This window comes from Solanum stenotomum, chromosome 11, assembly GCF_019186545.1.
Source record: "Solanum stenotomum isolate F172 chromosome 11, ASM1918654v1, whole genome shotgun sequence".
NCBI classification, from domain to species: Eukaryota; Viridiplantae; Streptophyta; class Magnoliopsida; order Solanales; family Solanaceae; genus Solanum; species Solanum stenotomum.
Window position 1 is genome coordinate 16,168,680 of NC_064292.1, and position 18,857 is coordinate 16,187,536.

Genomic DNA, 18,857 nt, shown 5'->3' on the forward strand with positions numbered 1-18,857 from the left:
TTAAGTTTATTTTAAAGATTTTTTTTAAAATTTTTACGTATATAAGTTTGTAAGTTAAGTTTAATAAAGATTTTTTTTTTTTTAGTTTTTGAGCTTATGTAGTTATGTTATAAGTTATAAAGATATGAATCTTTTGAAGTTTATAAGTTATTAAGTTATACTTATAACTTGTAAGTTAAATAACTTAAGTTTGTAATTTTAAAAAAATTAAATAAACAAAAAAGAAATGCTAATAAAAGTAAATAATGACAAAAATATTATTTTTTATTTTAATTAAAAATGATTTACCGGGACCGGACCGGTACCGGACCGGACTGAAAAGGAACCGAAATGAACCGGGATGAACCGGTACCAGTATACCGATACCAAATCATGGTACCGTTCTGTTCCGTGTACCGGTTCAATGTATCCCATCCCGTCCCGAATACTACCGGACCGGAACAGACCGGAATGGTACCGGAACAGATCGGAATGGTACCGGTACAACCCGTTCCGGTGCCCAGCCTTAGTTGGGTCTTAGTTGTTGATGATTTATTTGTTGTTTAGATGTGATTTCGTTTAGTAGTTGTGGTGGAACTTAATGAAATTGTAGTTGCAAATACGATTTGACCTTTGTATTTTCGGCTTGCAAGAGAGAGAGGTCGTAAAACTAAGACTACTAAATTGATGGCCAGTGGGATTGGGTCGACATGAAGTTCATCTCGAGAGAGTGAAACCTAGTCCTTCTCCCACACACTCAGCTTGAGAGAGTGAGTGGGCTAAGGCAGAGGTTGTTCTTCATGCGGCAACTCGGTGTTCGAGAGAAACTGAGTTGATTCGGGGTAAGTTGCTTGAGAGAGAATTTATCCCCAATATAGTCTAGCCTAGTCACAAATATTCAACGGATTTATTATCAAAAGCATGTACCCAATAGTTTAGTTTATCCCGTATTCCTATCACATCCCAAGAATCCCATTTCCTTGATTGGTACTCTTTGCATTTTTTGCTCTTTTTTCTTACTTGTTACAAACCCCCATTGATAAATGACGCTTGCGTCACCCCTTAGATTTAACATGTTTATATTCGATAATGTTTTTAGCTATGACTAAGTAGAACTTAATTTTATTTTTCTGTTAATTCTCAAAACCACTCCCTTGGGACTCGACCCCAAACCTTGGTTGGGTTACTTTACTATTGTGCGATCGTAGACACTTGATTGGAAGTTGTGTCTTGATTACGCAAACATCAGGGACAACAATGGTTCTCGAGTGCCAGTCCCGCCTAGTGTGTAGGCTCGAGGTATGACAAACTTGGTATCAGAGCATAGAGTTCAAGAGTCCTAGGGAGTCTATGAAGCCGTGTCAGTAGAGTCCTAGTTATCGGTGTGAAGCGTGCCACATCTATAATTAGGAGGCTGCAACATTGAGGAAATTATCTCACTTCTTTCACACTCATTTCGTGCGATAGAGTTCATATCTATAAAGTCTCTTTCTAATTCGTGCTTGTGCGTGTTTTTAGTTAATCATGCCTCCACGAAGAGCTGTCAGAGGTCGTCTTGCTAGGCGTAATGTTGAGGAGCAAGGGGTACCCAATGCACCTGAAGTGCAACCCAAGAAAACTTACCAATGATGAGTTTAGGGAGGCGATAAAGATGTTAAGCCAAGTTGTGACCAACCAAGCTGGGCAACAAAGGGGGGCTCAACAAGAAGAAGCTGATACTTCGAGGATCCAAGATTTCTTGAGGATGAATCCTCCAAGTTTCACTGGTTCAAGCACTACTGAGGATCCAGAGAATTTTGCTCTGGAATTGCAAAAGGTATTTGAGGTCACGCACGTTACAGATGTTGAGTAAGTTGAACTAGATGCATATCAACTGAAGAATGTTGCTAGGACTTGGTTTGACCAGTAGAAGAAGGGTAGAGCTGAGGGAGCACCACCTGCGAGTTGGGCTTGTTTTGAAGAGGCCTTCTTGGGGAGTTTCTTTCCCTGAGAACTGAGGGAGGCTAAGGTACGAGAGTTCCTCACACTTAATCAGGATTCTTTGAGTGTTCATGAGTTTGGGTTGAAGTTCACCCAACTATCCCATTTTTCTCTAGAGATGGTTGCGGATATAAGGAGTAGAATGAGTTTATTTTTTGCTGGGTTGTCTCGTCTGTCGAGTAAGGAAGGTAAGACTGCAATTCTAATAGGTGACATGGATATATCAAGGTTGATGGTTTATGTGGAGCAGGTTGAGGAAGAGAAACTGAGGGATAAGGAGGAGTTTAGAAACTAGAAAGCGAAGACAGGAAATGAGTTCGGGCAGCAAAGAAGTAATGTGAACCGTTCATCCTTTCAACAAAATCAAAAGGGGCATGCTCCATCATCTGCTAGTGCACCTGCACCCAGAAACAAAGGTAAATACAATAGTCAAAATTCACGGCACTTCAGGGCTAAACCTGCCCAATCTTATGGTAGTGTGGCACAAGGAGGTAATTGGTATCCTACATGTGCTAAGTGTGGTAGAACCCACCTAGGTAAGTGTCGCGATGGCTCCACAAGTTGTTTCAAGTGTGGACAAGAGGGTCATTTCATGAAAGAGTGCCCCAAGAACCGACAAGGTAATGGGAATCAGGGCAATATAGCCCAATCTTCATCAGTTGCTCCACCAGACAGGGCTAAACCTAGAGGAGCTACTTCGGGTACTGGCGGAGGAGCAAATCGCCTTTATGCGATCACTAGTCTCCAAGAGCAAGAGAACTCTCTAGATGTTGTCATTGGTATGATCAAAGTCTCTACTCTTGATGTTTATGCTTTGCTAGACCCAGGAGCAAGGTTATCTTTTGTAACCTCTTATGTTGCAAATAATTTTGATGTTCTTCCTGAGAAACTCTGTGAACCCTTTTGTGTTTCTACACCTGTTGGGGAGTCTATTCTAGTTGAGCGAGTATATCGTGATTGTGTCTTATCCATCATTCACAAAAACACCATGACTGATTTAATTGAGTTATACATGGTAGATTTTGATGTTATTCTAGGTATGGACTGGCTTCATGCCTATTATGCCTCCATTGATTGTATAACTCGAGTCGTTAGGTTCCAAATTCCTAATGAGCCAGTTGTAAAGTGGAGTAGTTGTTCAGCAGTGCCTAAAGGTCGTTTCATTTCGTACCTAAAGGCAAGAAATTTAGTTTCCAAGGGGTGTGTCTATCACTTAGTCCGAGTTAATGACTCTAGTGTTGAGATACCTCCTATTTAGTCAGTTTCAGAAGTAAGAGAGTCTCGAGAAGTCTTTCTAGATGATCTTCCCGGAGTCCTTCCTGAGAGAGAAAGATACTTTGGTATAATCATTCTTCTAGATACTCATCCTATATCTATTCTGCCATACATAATGGCACCGACAGAGTTGAAAGAGCTTAAAGAACAGTTGAAAGATCTCCTTGATAAGGGATTTATTCGACCAACTGTCTCACCTTGGGGCGCTTCGGTCTTATTTGTGAGAAAGAAAGATAGTTCCCTTAGGATGTGTATAGATTACCGCCAGTTGAACAAGGTTACCATCAAGAATAAGTATCCTCTTCTGAGAATTGATGATCTTTTCGATCAGCTTTAGGGTGCTACTTGTTTATCTAAGATAGATCTCAGATCAGGCTATCATCAGTTGAAAGTAAGGGAATGTGACATTCCAAAAACAACATTCAGGACCCGTTATGGTCATTATGAGTTATTAGTTATGTCCTTTGGTTTGACAAATGCGCCTGCAACATTCATGGACCGAATGAATAGAGTATTCCAACCTTTTATTCCACTTTTTCACTTCCCCAACACCCCCTACCACCCCCTACTTTTAATATTTTAATTTAAACCCTCAAGTTATCATAAATACACTTTAACCCATTTTTAATATTATAAATACCCCTCTATCCCTTATTATTTCTTACAAAATCATCTATTCTCTTATCTATTTCTATATCCTCTTAATCTTAAGTCTTAAATTTTGATTCCATTTAAGTCTCATATTATTATAATACATATATTTCAATTCTAAATTTTCATATTATATCATAATATATATAATTCTCATATTTGCTATCAAGTATTGGAATTCCAAATTACAAGTTACAACAAACTACAAGCTTCAAGAATCGGTTATAACGTCTGCTATTAACGCAGACGTTTGGTACATTCATTTCATAATATTTATATTTTATTTTTTGCCATTAATTTTTGTGTGATTATTATTTTTATATATAATTAAATATGAGTTCTAGCAAAAAATATACCGGTAAAGGAAAAGAGAAAGAACCAAGTGGCATTAGTAAATTGTTTAATTTTAATAAAAAAAGTAGTAAGGAAAAAAATAAGAGTAAATGTGGTGGTACTTCTTCTAAATCAATGTCTAGAGTTAGATTTAATACAAATGATTCTACTTATGTTGATGATACTTCTTATGATATTGATTCAAATGTTCAACTCGATCATGAAATTTTAGAACGAATTTCTGGTAATATTAATCCTTATCTTGATGAAAATTCAGGTGAAGAAGTAGAAGTTGGTTCGGGAGAAGAGGAGTTAGAAGATATACCTACTAGTCCGGTGACAGAAGTTCCAAATGAAGCTACAAATTCAACGGAACAAAATTGTGGATGCCCACCCCTTATACCTTCTACAAGGGAGAAGGTGAAGTATCAATGCCCTAAAAATTTTGTTGTGTGGCAATTTATGACTTTAGATAAGGAAAACTCTATTGATATTTGTAATAAGTGTAAGCAACCTTTTAAACATAAACAAGGTAGAGGTCCAGGTGGGACGGGGGGCTTAAATAAACATTTGTTATCTTGTGTGCCGATTCAATATAAAGAAGCTAAATCATTAGCCAATAGAAAAAAAGGAATTCCAGTTAATGATTTTGATATTAATGTTAATGAATCGGTAGGGGCTTCTAACATGGTTCAAGGAACATTAGATCCTTTTAACCCTAGTGGTCCACTAACACAACGTAAATATAATAAGGAAAGAGATCGCGAAAATTTAGCTAAAATGGTTTCTGTTTGTGGTTTGCTTATAGTTTTCCTTCACATCTCGATTTTGTTGAATATATTCAACAAACTTATAATCCTACTTATAGAGGTTTTTCAAGAAATACTGTTAAATCTGATGTTTTTGTATATCAAGGTAAACATTGTCAATATCTTCGTTGTATATTTAGCATATTAGATTGTAGAGTGTCTATAACTTCGGACATGGGTCGTAGTGTAAATGGACATGATTATTTAACTGTTACAGCACATTGGATTGATCATAACTGGAATTTGCAAAAAAAAATCTTAAGTTATATAGAATGTGTAGAGAAAAAAACTGGTGCATATTTAGCTTCAAATATTTTGAGTGTTCTAGATTATTACATGCTTATAGATAAAGTAATGTCTGTCGCATTAGATAATGCATCTAATAATACAAACGCTACTAGTATGTTAAAAACTAGATTATGTCCAATTGATGTTAATGCTTTTCATGTTAGATGTGTTGCACATATATTAAATTTAGTTGTACAAGATGGTATTTCATTATTTAATTGTGGTTGTATGAAAATTGAATATGTTGTTGCCTGGATTTTTTATGCTCATAGAGCTGCTAGAATTAGGGAATTTAATGAGCGTTGTGTACTATGTGATTTGCCACCAAGAAAAATTCCAAGACATAATAAAACAAAGTGAAATTCTTTTTACAAAATGCTTTCAGTTGCTTACGAATATAAATGACCCATACAAATGGTGTTTAATGCTCATAATGTTGACCCATTAGATAGAATTTATGAAGAAGATTAGGAAGAAACTAATGAACTATTAGAATTTTTAAGACTTTTTTATGATTCTACGACCATGTTTTCTGGAATTTATTATCCTACTATTTCATCAGTATTAATAAATATTTGTGCTATTACAATTCAATTTTCTAAATACAAAAAAATTGAAAAATTTAGAGTTGCAATTGAAGGTATGATTGAAAAATTTTAAAAATATTTTTTTCCTATTCCTCAAATTTATTTAACTGCTACTTTACTTAACCCTCAATATAAATTATGAGGTGTGCAGGGGCTTGTTCATACTTTTTATGATACTTTAGAAATTTTACTAGAAGAATTCCAACTTGTGAAATGTGTAAGTCTAGCATAAAAGTAGAAGCTAAAATTTTGTATGAAAAATAAAGAACTATAGGAAATACTCAAGGAGAAGTTGGTCAAACTTCTAATCCTCAAATTAAAGCTTGAATTAATAGTTTTATGCGAGGTTTTCTTGGTCTTAATTCTACTAACCGTGATGATTTTGAAGAATATCTTAATCAATCTTTAGAAATAGTGGACGACGAAGATGGCAATAAAGAATTATTAGCATGGTGGAGGAGGCGGAGCGTTGCATTTCCAATTTTTAGCAAAATGGTTCGTGATGTTCTAGCTATTCAAGCTTCATCAGTTGCATCAGAGGTTGCTTTTAGTGCGGCAAGGTTTCAACTTGGCGATCATAGACATTCATTGGCGGGAGAAAGTTTGGAAACATCAGTTTTATTTAGAGACTGGGTCAACACCGAGAGGAGGAATTATAGTTTGCCAAAGTTAAGTTTCTAGCAAGTTTGTCAACACCAGAGGATGTTACCGTCGATATGATGCGACAATTATAATTGAATTTTAAAGGAGAATACAAATATTAGATTACATTCGAGAACTAATTGAAACAGAACCCTTCCTAGAAGGTGGCTACATAAATTAGTTACTCATCTAATATTTGTTACAAGTTACAAATATTAGTTTTACATATGAGAACTTATTGAAACAGAACCCTTCCTAAAAGGTGGCTGCGTAGATTAGTTACTCCACTAATATTTGTAAATTGTAACTTCTAAGTTCTAAGTTGCAATTATAATTTATTGAATAAATTTGAAGGCTTTATTCAAGTTTTTTTTTATATAACTATTGTCTTGCATTTTAATTTTAATTTTAAAATACAAACTTTAAAATATTTAATTTAAAAATTGAAATTTGTCATTTGAAATTTCAAGTTAAATTCTTTTAAAATATTTAAAATACAAATTTGAACTTCTCAAATTTGAAATTTGAAACTTGAAACTTGAAATTTGAAATTTGAAATTTGACATATGAAATTTGAAAACTTAAGCATTTTTTATTAGCTAAAAATGTTATTGAAAACCAAATAAACTAAAAATGTTATTCAATAACATATAATTTCAAATTGAAATAAATAAACATATAAAAAAAATAAAAATCCCACGTCCCATCCCGCCAAGCCCCGTCCCATCCCGTATATATAGTGGGACAGGATGGATGAACTTTTATTCCGCCAATCCCGGTCACTGTCAAATCCCGGCCAAGGCATCCCCCGTCCCCGTCCCCTTGCCAGCCCTAGCCTAGACCTACATCTCCAACTGATATTAGGAGTTTCTTGGTTTTGGCTTGCTTTTTAAGGTTCGTAGAGGGGTTCTCATCTATTTCATCCCCTTTGACCAAGTTAACTCAGAAGACAGTGAAGTTTTAATGGTCTGAAGCTTGTGAGAAAAGCTTCTAGGAATTGAAAAAGAGGTTAACTACTGCCCCAGTGTTGACCTTACCAGAAGGTACTCAAGGTTTTGTGGTATATTGTGATGCGTCTAGAGTTGGTTTGGGTTGTGTGTTGATGCATAATGGTATGGTTATAGCTTATGCCTCCAGACAGTTGAAAACTCATGAGAAAAATTACCCAACCCATGATCTAGAGTTGTATGCTGTAGTGTTTGGTTTGAAAATATGGCGTCATTTTTTGTATGGTGTTCATGTTGATGTATTCACTAATCACAAGAGTCTTCAGTATGTGTTTAGTCAGAAAGAACTTAATCTCAGACAAAGAAGGTGGTTAGAATTACTCAAGGATTATGACATGAGTATTCTTTATCACCCATGTAAGGCTAATGTTATTGCTTATGCCTTGAGCAGGTTGTCTATGGGTAGTACCACCCATTTTGAGGAAGATAAGAGAGAGTTAGCGAAAGATGTGCATAGACTTGCATGATTGGGAGTTCGTATAATAGATTCCACTGAAGGAGGAATAGTGGTGATGAATGGGGCTAAATCATCATTAGTGTCAAAAGTAAAAGAGAAGCAAGACCAAGATCCTATTTTGCTTGAATGGAAGGCAAATGTTCATAAGCGAAAAATATTGGGTTTTGAACAAGGGGGAGATGTTGTGTTGAGGTATCAAGGTAGGTTGTGTGTACCAATGGTGGATCAACTCCAAGAGAGGAACATGTATGAAGCTCATAGCTCCAGACATTCTATCCATCCAGGTTTCACAAAAATGTATCGTGACTTGAGAGAAGTTTATTGGTGGAGTAGTATGAAAAAGGGCATTGTAGAGTTTGTTGCTAAGTGTACGTATTGCCAACAAGTTAAAGTAGAGAACCAAAGGCCCGGTGGTATGGCTCAGAATATAGAACTTCCGAAATGGAAGTGGGAGATGATCAATATGGATTTCATCACAGGTTTGCCACGGTCTCGCAGGCAACCCGATTCTATTTGGGTGATTGTTGATAGAACGACAAAAATAGCCCACTTTTTGCCGGTAAAGACTACCCATACAATAGAGGACTATGCCAAGTTGTATCTTCAAGAGGTAGTTAGACTTCATGGGGTGCCAGTTTCGATTATTTCAGATAGAGGTGCACAATTTACTACACAGTTTTGGATATCTTTTCAGAAAGGCTTGGGTTCAAATGTGAACTTAAATACTGCTTTTCATCCTCAGACAGATGGTCAAGCAGAGCGCACTATTCATACTTTAGAGGATATGTTGAGGGCCTGTGTGATTGATTTCAAGGGTAATTGGGATTATCACCTTCTTCTATTTGAGTTCACTAACAACAATAGTTTCCACTCTAGTATCCAAATGGCTCCTTATGAAGCTCTTTATGGGAGAAGATGCAGATCTCTTATTAGATGGTTTAAAGTTAGTGAAACAGGATTGATAGGACCAGACTTAGTTCATCAAGCTATGGAGAAAGTAAATGTCATTCAAGAGAGTTTAAAAATGGCGCAGAGCCGTCAGAAATCCTACACTGATGTTAGGAGAAGAGAGTTAGAGTTTGAAGTAGATAATTGGGTATACTTGAAAGTTTCACCAATGAAAGGTTTTATGAGAATTGGTAAGAAGGGTAAGATTAGTGCCTGGTATATTGGCCCTTACAAAATATCGAAAATGGTAGGTAATGTAGCTTATGAGTTGGAGCTACCATAAGAGTTAGCCGCGGTTCATCCGGGTTTTCACATCTCCATGTTGAGGAAGTGCATGGGTGATCCTTCATTGATAATACCAACTGAAGATATTGGAATCAAGGATAGCTTATCTTTCTAGATCGCCAAGTTCGCAAGTTGAGAACTAAGGAAGTAGCATCAGTCAAAGTCCTTTGGAGGAACCAATTTGTTGAGAAATCTACTTGGGAAGCTGAGGAATATATGAAGAAGAGATATCCACATCTCTTTGAAACTGGAGAAGTTCCAGACCAAGGTACTAATCCTCTTCTTAGTACTCTTTCATTTATAAGTTAACGTGTAATTGCATTGCTTGTTGGGTGTTTGAGCTGAATGTTACATGTTACACCCTTAGCCTACTAAGAGTAAGCTCATTCGAGGACGAATGTTCCCAAGGGGGAGATATTGTAACACCCCATAACTAGAAAGAACTAGAAAGAAGTTAAAAATTGGAAATTGTCATTTTTGGAAAGAATATAAAAATCTGGAAAATTTGTTAAGTATGTTGATTTGGATTTTTGGTCAACTTCAAACAACCATAATTCCTAGCTCAGGATCAGTTAGGTGTGTTTATGGATATTATAGGAAATATCTTGGAATAATCTTTCCAACGCCACCGAGTTTGAGCGATTTCGAGTTCATATGAGTGAGATATGACCATTCGAAGTTGGGTTGTTCAAATAAGGAAAGTCTAAAATCGGATTTTGGAAGGGTATTTTATTCTTTTCCTAACCCAATTATTTTAATTCGTTTTTAGGAGTTTAATTGAGGTCAAATCAGAGTTTGGTCATTTTAGAAAATTGGAAATTTACTCTAGGGCTTGGAGAAAAGAGAAAAGAGGAGAAATGAGAAAAGAGGAGAAAGAAGGAGAAAAGGCAAGATTCGTCAAGAACGTTTGAGTTTGGTTGTGGATTTCGCCAAGGATTCAATCCTATGAGGTATGTGAGTTCACATAGCGTTGGGTTCATTCACCCACGTGCCAAACATATTTAATTCAGTGTGATTTTCTTCCTAACAGATTGAGAATTTGATGTTCTTGAGTTGTGTTCTTGAATTGTTTTCATTCTTGAACTTACATGGGATTGATGGGTTTTCTTGAGATGTTTTAGCGATGTTAAGAGTTGTTTCGAGTTAGATTCTAGTGTACATGTTTTGAGTATCTGAATCTAAGAAGATAGTGAGAAAAGGAATTGGGTTTAATCGAATTAAGGTCAGAAATCGAGAAGAAAAATTCATGAGATTGCACATAGGGAGGGTCTGGTGCAGCGCACCCCATTTGCGCTAGAGAGACTGGGGCGGCGTACCAGCAGTGCAGCAGAAATGAGCCCCAGTAACTTAGGGGCTGGCGCGGTGCGCCCAGGTCATCTGCCCCCACCCGTTTTTCATCGTTTAGCTTGTTTAAGTCCTTCTAAAGTGTACTAACACTTCTTATAGATTCTAACTACTCTAAATGACTTCTAAACATCTAGAAATCATCCAGAAATATGAATCATAACCTGAATCCACAAATTCAAATTCAATGAAAGGTAAGAGCCAACCCTAGGAAGTTCTTAGAGTCCTTTCAAGAAGTGTTTTGCAAGTGCTTTTAACTTTGTTTTAAGACTTAAAGTTTAAGTTGAGTAAAGAGTAAGAAGTAAAGAATGAAGTTCATTTCTTCGAAGATTATAAGGGAACTAAGTATTCCCAAGTGTCTAAAAATGTTTTCACATTTGAACAAGGAAGGGAAACACCGATTTCCAAGAGAGCTTTCAAGCTAAGTTTTGAGTAATTATCTCAAACTAAAGAAAAAGTTTTGTTTTAAAAACATATGAGCTGAGTATATTTTTGGGAGTAGTATTGAGCACCGATATGGGGATGCGAGTTCATAATAACTCAAGTCTCCATAAACCATGTAGCCATTATGGGTAGTAAATGATCATACTTTTTAGATGATTCCTTAAGTATTTTTTGGCGTAAACTAGTGGATCTACTTAGTTAAGGTGTTCTATATGATGGCAAAGTATAAGACAGTTCTGGCAGCGTGAGAAAGACGTTGTATCACCTTAAGGCTCATAGTGGTGGTTGTCGGTTAGAGAAACTCCTATAGAAACTATATTACTTTATTATATGAGTACAATTGAGTTTATTATTGCATTTCTTTTAACGAACTAAGTTGCTTTCTACTGTTTTAAAAGCTTTCTATATATTGCATGTGTATTGTTGCTTTATATTGAGTTAAGTTATTCATGAGTTGAGTAAAGCCAAGGTAAGTGTTTCTTTCAGATTCCCTTCATACTCGTACATTCAATGTACTGATGTTATTTGGCCTGCATCGTTATTATGATGCTGACACAGGTAACCAGGATCATCATCCAGTGCCTCGTTGATCCAATTGAGCACTCAGAGTCTGTTGGTGAGCCTCTTTGCTTTCCGGAGGGCTCATTTTTACATTGTTTTCTAGTATTTTAGTTGTTAGGATGATCGGGGGTCTTGTCCCGACATCCCTCTTTGTTTTAGAGGCTTCATAAATGGATAGCTATAGTTCTTTAGTCTTATTCATTTCAGTTGTATACGTTCAAGACTTGAGTTACCATTTTGGCTATGTTATTATCTCTTAAGTTATTTCATGAGTAATATTTCTTATGTTTAAGTCTTCTGCTGAGTAAGTATGATAGGCCAAGGGTTCGCTTGGGGCAAACAATGGTTCTCGAGTGCCAGTCACGCCCAGGGTGTAGGCTCGGAGAATGACAAAGAGAGAAAAAGACGGATCGCAGAACCACTCGGCGAGCCCGACTTAATCCGTCGACTGGACTTTTAGGCTAAATTTTGTGAAACTATAAACTGATTTTTAAAAGGAGTTCTGACGAGTTCTCACCCAGATATTACAGTTCCCATTCTAGAGTTAGAGTTTTCACTAAGTTTTAGAGCTCTTATTGTAAATTTGGGAGGATTTTGACTTGGGTCTTTGAATTTAACCTTTGGAAAAAATTGTAAAGGCTTGGAGACTATTACCCAGTTGATGGCTAATCGAGTTGGTAATTATTTTTACCTTTTTATGATGTTTAGCTAAAACCCAATTCTTGGGGTGTGATCATGTGATTATGGGTTGAATTAGCTTATAGGTGTTGTTAATTACTGATTTAAATGGTTAATTGAAGTGCGTTTTAATTGATATATGTGTTATTATCTAAGATTGTAGTTGCAAATGCAATTCGAACTTAGAATTTTGCGCCTTCTTAAAAAAGAGGTTTTAGAATCAAAGCTTTCAATTGATGATTGTAATTATTGGGGTGATATGGGTTTATCTCAAGAGAGTAAATTCTAACCTTGATTCTACCTATCTAGCTCGGGAGAGTAGATGAATTAAGGTTTGACCGTTCTTATTTGCTAAGCTTGTTGATGTTCGAAAGAAATCACTTGAATCGTGATAGTTGTTCAACAGAAAATTATCACACCAATAGCCTAGCCTACCCATGGGTATTTAGCTATTTATTAGTAATTTCAATTACCCATATAGTGAAATTTGCCTATAATAGATCACATCCCGAGAATTCCTCTCTAAATTGTTTTAATCGTAGTGTTTGATTGTGTTGTAGCTAATAATTGCAAATCAAAACCCCCTATCTGACATTCGTGTCACCCCCTTTAGACTTCTTTACATGTCTTTTTCGTTAATTTCTATTCCTATAGCTATTTAGACCATATTTGTACTTCCTAATGGAATTTGAACACGTCGCTCCCTGTGGGTTCGACCCCAACCTTTCGTTGGGTTTTATACTGACTAACGATCGTTGACACATAGAATTGGATGAGGTGTGATTGAAACGTTAATCAATATCAAAAGTGGGCTAAGCCACATACTAGAAAGTTGTTAGAGGTGCTATTGAAGGGTCTCAATGTCAATGAAATTGATGAATCTTTAGAACCTCTCTTGATGGGAACTATGGCTATCAACATAAAATATTATCCACCATGTCCAAATCCAAGTATCACCATTGGGGCTCGCCGACACTACGACGTCTCCTGCATCACTCTGCTCTTCCAAGATGACACGAGAGACCTATATGCTCGAGGGGCTAAAGGTGATAATTGGATCCACATAAATCCAATCAAAGGTGCCTTAGCGGTTAACATAGGTGATTCATTGTAGATCAATGATCGATACAATAGTTTCAAACATTATGTAGCAGTTGATTCGAGCAGGGCTTAAATATCAATACTTTTATTTGTGAATCCTAGCTTTGACAGTGTCATTGGTCTATTTTACAAATGCTAAAATATGGAGAAAAACTAGTGTACAAACATGTCTTGTTTTCTGATTATTGGGATTATTTCTTCCGTAAGATGCCTTATGGTAAAGCATCATTAGATTTTGCTAAAATTTGATATTTTAATCTACAAATTTCTTGTTATGTGAATGTTATTGTATTGTCAAATTTGTTATCATGTAATGACAAAAAGTCTCTCTTTACATAACAAGTGAGTTTTTATTTTTTTGGTAACAAGGATTTTCATTTATAACCAAAAAAAGATCATTACATAGCAACACAATTATGGGCCTAACTGCTTCTCATTCTAATCATCTAACTTCCTATTCATACAGAAAACAAATCAAGAAACTAATCTATTACAAAGGAAATGCTACTCTAAGGATACTTATTTAGAGTTTGTAGAATAGGTTTCAAGCTTGCCTTGTGTTGTCCTCTTAGATGAATATGCGTTACAATCTCTCTAAGGACCTTGTCAGCACATAGTCTTCCTCGTTAGAATCTGATCTTGTTCCTTTCTCTCCAAATGATATATACAATTATCACAAAAACACTAGTCTTGATCTTAGCACCTCTTGCCTTCTCTTTAGCAATTTCACTGATCCAAGCTATCTCTGTTCTCTAGTCATGAATACTTCTTCGGATCCCCATCCAGTTGCACATTCTTCCCCATAATGTCTTTGTCACTTGGCACTCAAAATGAAGATGTTCAAAAGTTTCCTTTGTGTTACTACAAACTACACATTCAGATGGCACTTGAATACCATACTTTTCAAGTCTTTCAACGGTTGCTAATCTTTTCTGCACAACTAGCCACAAGATGAATTTGAATCTTGGATGTACTCCTTTTTTCAGAGTAATACTCTTCCATTATACTCTTGGGAAAGTAGGCATGATATAGTTATACATCTTTTTGGTAGAAACTTCTCACCTTTCTGTACCTTTGCAAACTCCATCATCAATTCACCTTGCCCAGCTTGCCTTGGGATTATCATATCTCTTGTACTCAAAATCTTTCGCACTACCCATGAAGCAGCAGTTGGTAGAGTGACAGTTTCAATCACCCTATTCTTTATGAAATAATTATGCACCCATTGGATCCATAGGCAGTATTTCTTTCTAGCTATATTCCACAGTTGTTTGAGTATTGTAGCCTTATTCCACAAGGTCAACAATATTAAGTCCACCTGCAGCTTGTGGTTTGCACACTGTTTTCCATGACACTAAAGCTTTCCTGGAATTAGTTATTGTCCCTGTCCATAAGAAGGTCCTACAAATTTGTTCTATAGTCTTAATAACCTTCTTAGGAAGTACAAATACATGTGCCCAATAAGCTTGGACCCTAAAAATGACAGACTTTATCAGCTGGACTCTTCCAACATAGGATAACAATTTTGCTGACCAGCAGGTCACTTTGGCAGTGATTTTCTCAATTAAAGGCATAAACTGATTGACACTAAGCTTTTCTGATACCAATGGAACCCCAAGTATCTGAAAGGCATAGTGCCCTCTTTGTAGCTAAGTTCTTCCAACAATTCGTGCTTGGTATGATCATTCACTCCATCTATATACAAGGAGCTCTTGTCTGTATTTGTATTAAGTCCTGAAGCTCTAGAGAATTTCATGAAAGCTTCATTCAAAAGCTGAACATAATTTAGATCAGCCCTGCAGTACATTAATAGGTCATCAACAAAACAAACATATACACTCTCTAGTTTCCCACTTCTTGGATGGAAATTGAAGTTTCCATTTTTTGTGAGCTGTTGTAGTTCTCTTCCTAGATACTCCATGGACAATACAAATACATAGGGGGACATCGAATCTCCTTGTCTTAATCCCCTCTTAGCCTGAAAAGGTTTTGTCAACCCTCCATTCAATAACAAAGAGTAAGATACAATGGTCACACAAGTCATAGTCCATGAAATGAACTTTGCAGGAAATCCCATCACAATCATCAATTGCTTCAAGAAACTCCATTCTAGTGAGTCATATGCTTTCCTTATATCAACTTTAAGAACACATCTAGGGGATATCCATTTTCTTCCATAACTTTTGAATATTTCATGGCTAAATAACACATTATCCAAAATACTTCTACTTTCAATAAATGAAGATTAAGCTCTTCCAACCAGCCCTACTATAACATTCTTTATTCTACCTGTAAAGACTTTTGAAATAATTTTGTACAAAGATGTACAACATGCAATAGGCCTGTAGTCCTTAACTTTTGTAGGGGAGGGAACTTTAGGAATTAAAGTAATGGCTGTTGTATTTATAGCAGGTAAGAGAGTACCAATGATAAAGAATTGTTGCACAACTTCCAAAACCTCTCCTTTGACTATATCCTGGTTCCTGTGAAGAACTCAATAGGAAACCCATCCACCCCAAGAGTTTTTTCTTTTGGCATATTCTTGATAGCTTCAGTAATCTTTTCCTGTGGTACCTTTTTTATCATCTCCTTTTGTTGCTGTAGAGTCAAACACACACCTGTATTTACCACCTCAGCATTTAAACAAGGCAAATTACTTGTACTAGCACCCATTAGTCCAGTGAACACCCCAATAAATTTAGCTTCAATTGCTCTAGGATCAATAAGCTTGGTATTATTCTCCGTGTAGATAGAATTGATAGCATTATGACTACATCTAATCTTCCATTGAGCATGGAAATACTTAGAATTAGAATCTCCACACTCTATCCAAGTAGCTCTAGACTTCTGCCTTAGCACCTGTTCCTCCACCCTGCTCCACTTCTCAATTTCTAATAATAACATTTTCTCCTGATCAAATAACATTTGATCCATCAGGTCATCTTGAATATCTCTGAATAAGGTCAAGTTTCTCTCTTGCTACATGTAATTTCTGTGAAAATACAACCATATATTTGTATATATCTTTAAGCTTCACCTTTAATTGCTTCAGTTTTTCCTAGACCTTCACCAAAGGCTGTCCAGTGATATCCATCTCCCTTACTTGTTTCAAAGTGCTTTTGAAATCAAGATGCTCCATTATGTTACGATAAAATCTGAAAGGTCTAGGATGTAAAGTAGTAGAAGAACAATATTTAATCAAAATAGAGGAGTGGTTGGATACTGAGGGATTAAGATAATCAGGTTCCACCTGACCATACTGTTGCAACCAATTTAAGTCCCCTACTGCCCAATCTATTTTACTGTACACTCTCCTTCCTGCCTCTTGTTTGTTACACCAAGTAAAGTGCCACCCTGTACTTCTTAATGATGTCAGTTGCAATGAGTCCAGCATACCTTGGAATCCCTTTACTTCACTGGAACTCACAGGTGATCCCATTCTGTCTACTGAGCTCAACACATTATTGAAATCACCACACAGGATTCAAGGATAATTGTTTTCCACATCAACTTGATTCAAATTAGCCCATAGTCTTTCTCTTTGGGTTTGTTCATTCATAGCAAAGACTACAGTGAGATATAAGTGACTTTGTATTCTAGGATCCTCAATAATACAGTGAATATATTAAACCTTTACTTCCAGAATATTAACCTTGGGACACTTCTTCCAGATCAACCAAATTCTTCTATTAGGCATTTCATTATAATTGTAGCAAGCTTCCCAATCCTTGGCAATCTTCTTTAATATATTCCTAGATTTTGATTCCTTCACCTTTGTCTCCAGACATCCAAACACTTCTATTTTATTCTTTGCCAGAAAGAGCCTAACCTCTTTCTGTTTATGGACCTGATTCAGGCCCCTAATATTCCATATAGACAGGATCATGGTGGGACAAATGGCATGAGGTTACCATCACCTTCTTCCCCAACATAAATCATAGCATTTCTACCTCTATTGCTTGCCTCCATCATTACCTCTTGTTGTATATCTACTAACTTGTATTCAACCTCCATTTCAATTTCACCTTCAGAATCAATAATTTTCTTACCACTCCTTTGAATTATTATTTCATTCGTTTTAGTTCCCATTCATGGCTGTTCCATCACCTTATAGGGGTCTTGGATTTTCATTTCATTACCAGACTCAATATCCCTGTCTGGATTTGTTTCGACTTGCCATACCTGTTGCTTCCCTTTGTACCTCTTCTTTCTTGTAGGATCTTCCCTTTTATCCTCCAGCCCTTGATCATCATTCCTCATAGTTCCCTCCTTCTTATACCAGCATTCCACATCATTGTGCCCAAATTTTAGACCTCATTGTAGTACTTTGGCCTCCATTCATATTCAACTGGTTGGTCCCATGGCCCAGAAGGTGTCTCAATTACAATTAGCTCATTCAAAGGATGTGATAAATCTACTTCAATCAGAATCCTAGCAAATGAAATCCTCTTTGCATTTGTAGTAAACCTGCCTGTGTGTATAGGACACCCCACTGCACTAGTAACCTTACTTAATGTTTCAACCGACCAGTAACCCACAGGTAGCCCAGGAAATTTCAACCATAGAGGAACTAAACTAAGTGCCTCCTTATCTAGCTCCAAAACCGATTCCCATCGCTTTAGGACTAATGGTCTATTGTTAACATAGTATGGCCCTTCCATGAGAACTCTCTTTTCACATTGCCTTTGAAATTTAAAAATGTAATATCCATCCTCATGAAAAAGAATCTTAGGTTTAGCCTTCCACACTTTCACTGAATAGGTCTCTAATTATTTTATCGATGGATTAGCTCCTAGTACATAGCCCATTAGTGATGATTCCCAAGTTTTAACCTGCTCCTTTATATCTGCCTCCTTAATTTATACCGTTAAAACTCCATCCTTCAGTATCAGAGGAACATAGTTTAGAGACTTAGCCTTTCGTCGATTCCCCCATTCTTCCCCAGTAGTTTGAGTTGGAATGTAAGGTTTCCCATCTGTAAATAGCAGTCGCCAAATTGTTGGTTCTCTTCTCTCATATTTTACTGCCTATAACTGCACTTCCTCCTCCAAGCTGTTCATATCAACTTCCTCATATACTGTCTTAAACTCCGGTGGTAGGTAGCTCCCAAACGTGATAGGTTGAAGGTTCCTAGGTATTCCAGTCACCGGAATAACGTAGTGTTTACCCGATGTTGTTGCTCGATGCCGCGCCACAACTGATTTCGGTCACAATTACTACCTTGCTATTGTGCGCCGAAAGAAAATCTCTAACCAGTGAGTTGGTATGATTGTGTCATTATCTTGTTTTGTTCTAATCATTCAATAATCTTATTTTACCCTTTATCCTACTTTGTGGTTATAATAAGTTTACCCCATATTTTTTTTCTTTGTAATATTGTAAGTTTATTCTTCTAATCGTTGGTGTGTAACACTGTGATAATTTTAAACTTGAACTCTATAATTTGAAAAATATTTTTTTCTTTAAAGCGGATACCAAATATAGAATA

The 18,857-nt window shown here is 36.4% G+C and overlaps 1 pseudogene; it reads left to right on the forward strand.

Annotated features, from left to right (window-relative positions):
- The first annotated feature begins 1,630 nt into the window (after nucleotides 1–1,630).
- On the forward strand, nucleotides 1,631–13,618 carry LOC125845702 (bi-functional coumaroyl CoA and feruloyl CoA ortho-hydroxylase F6H2-1-8-like; annotated as a pseudogene).
- Nucleotides 13,619–18,857: the final 5,239 nt, after the last annotated feature.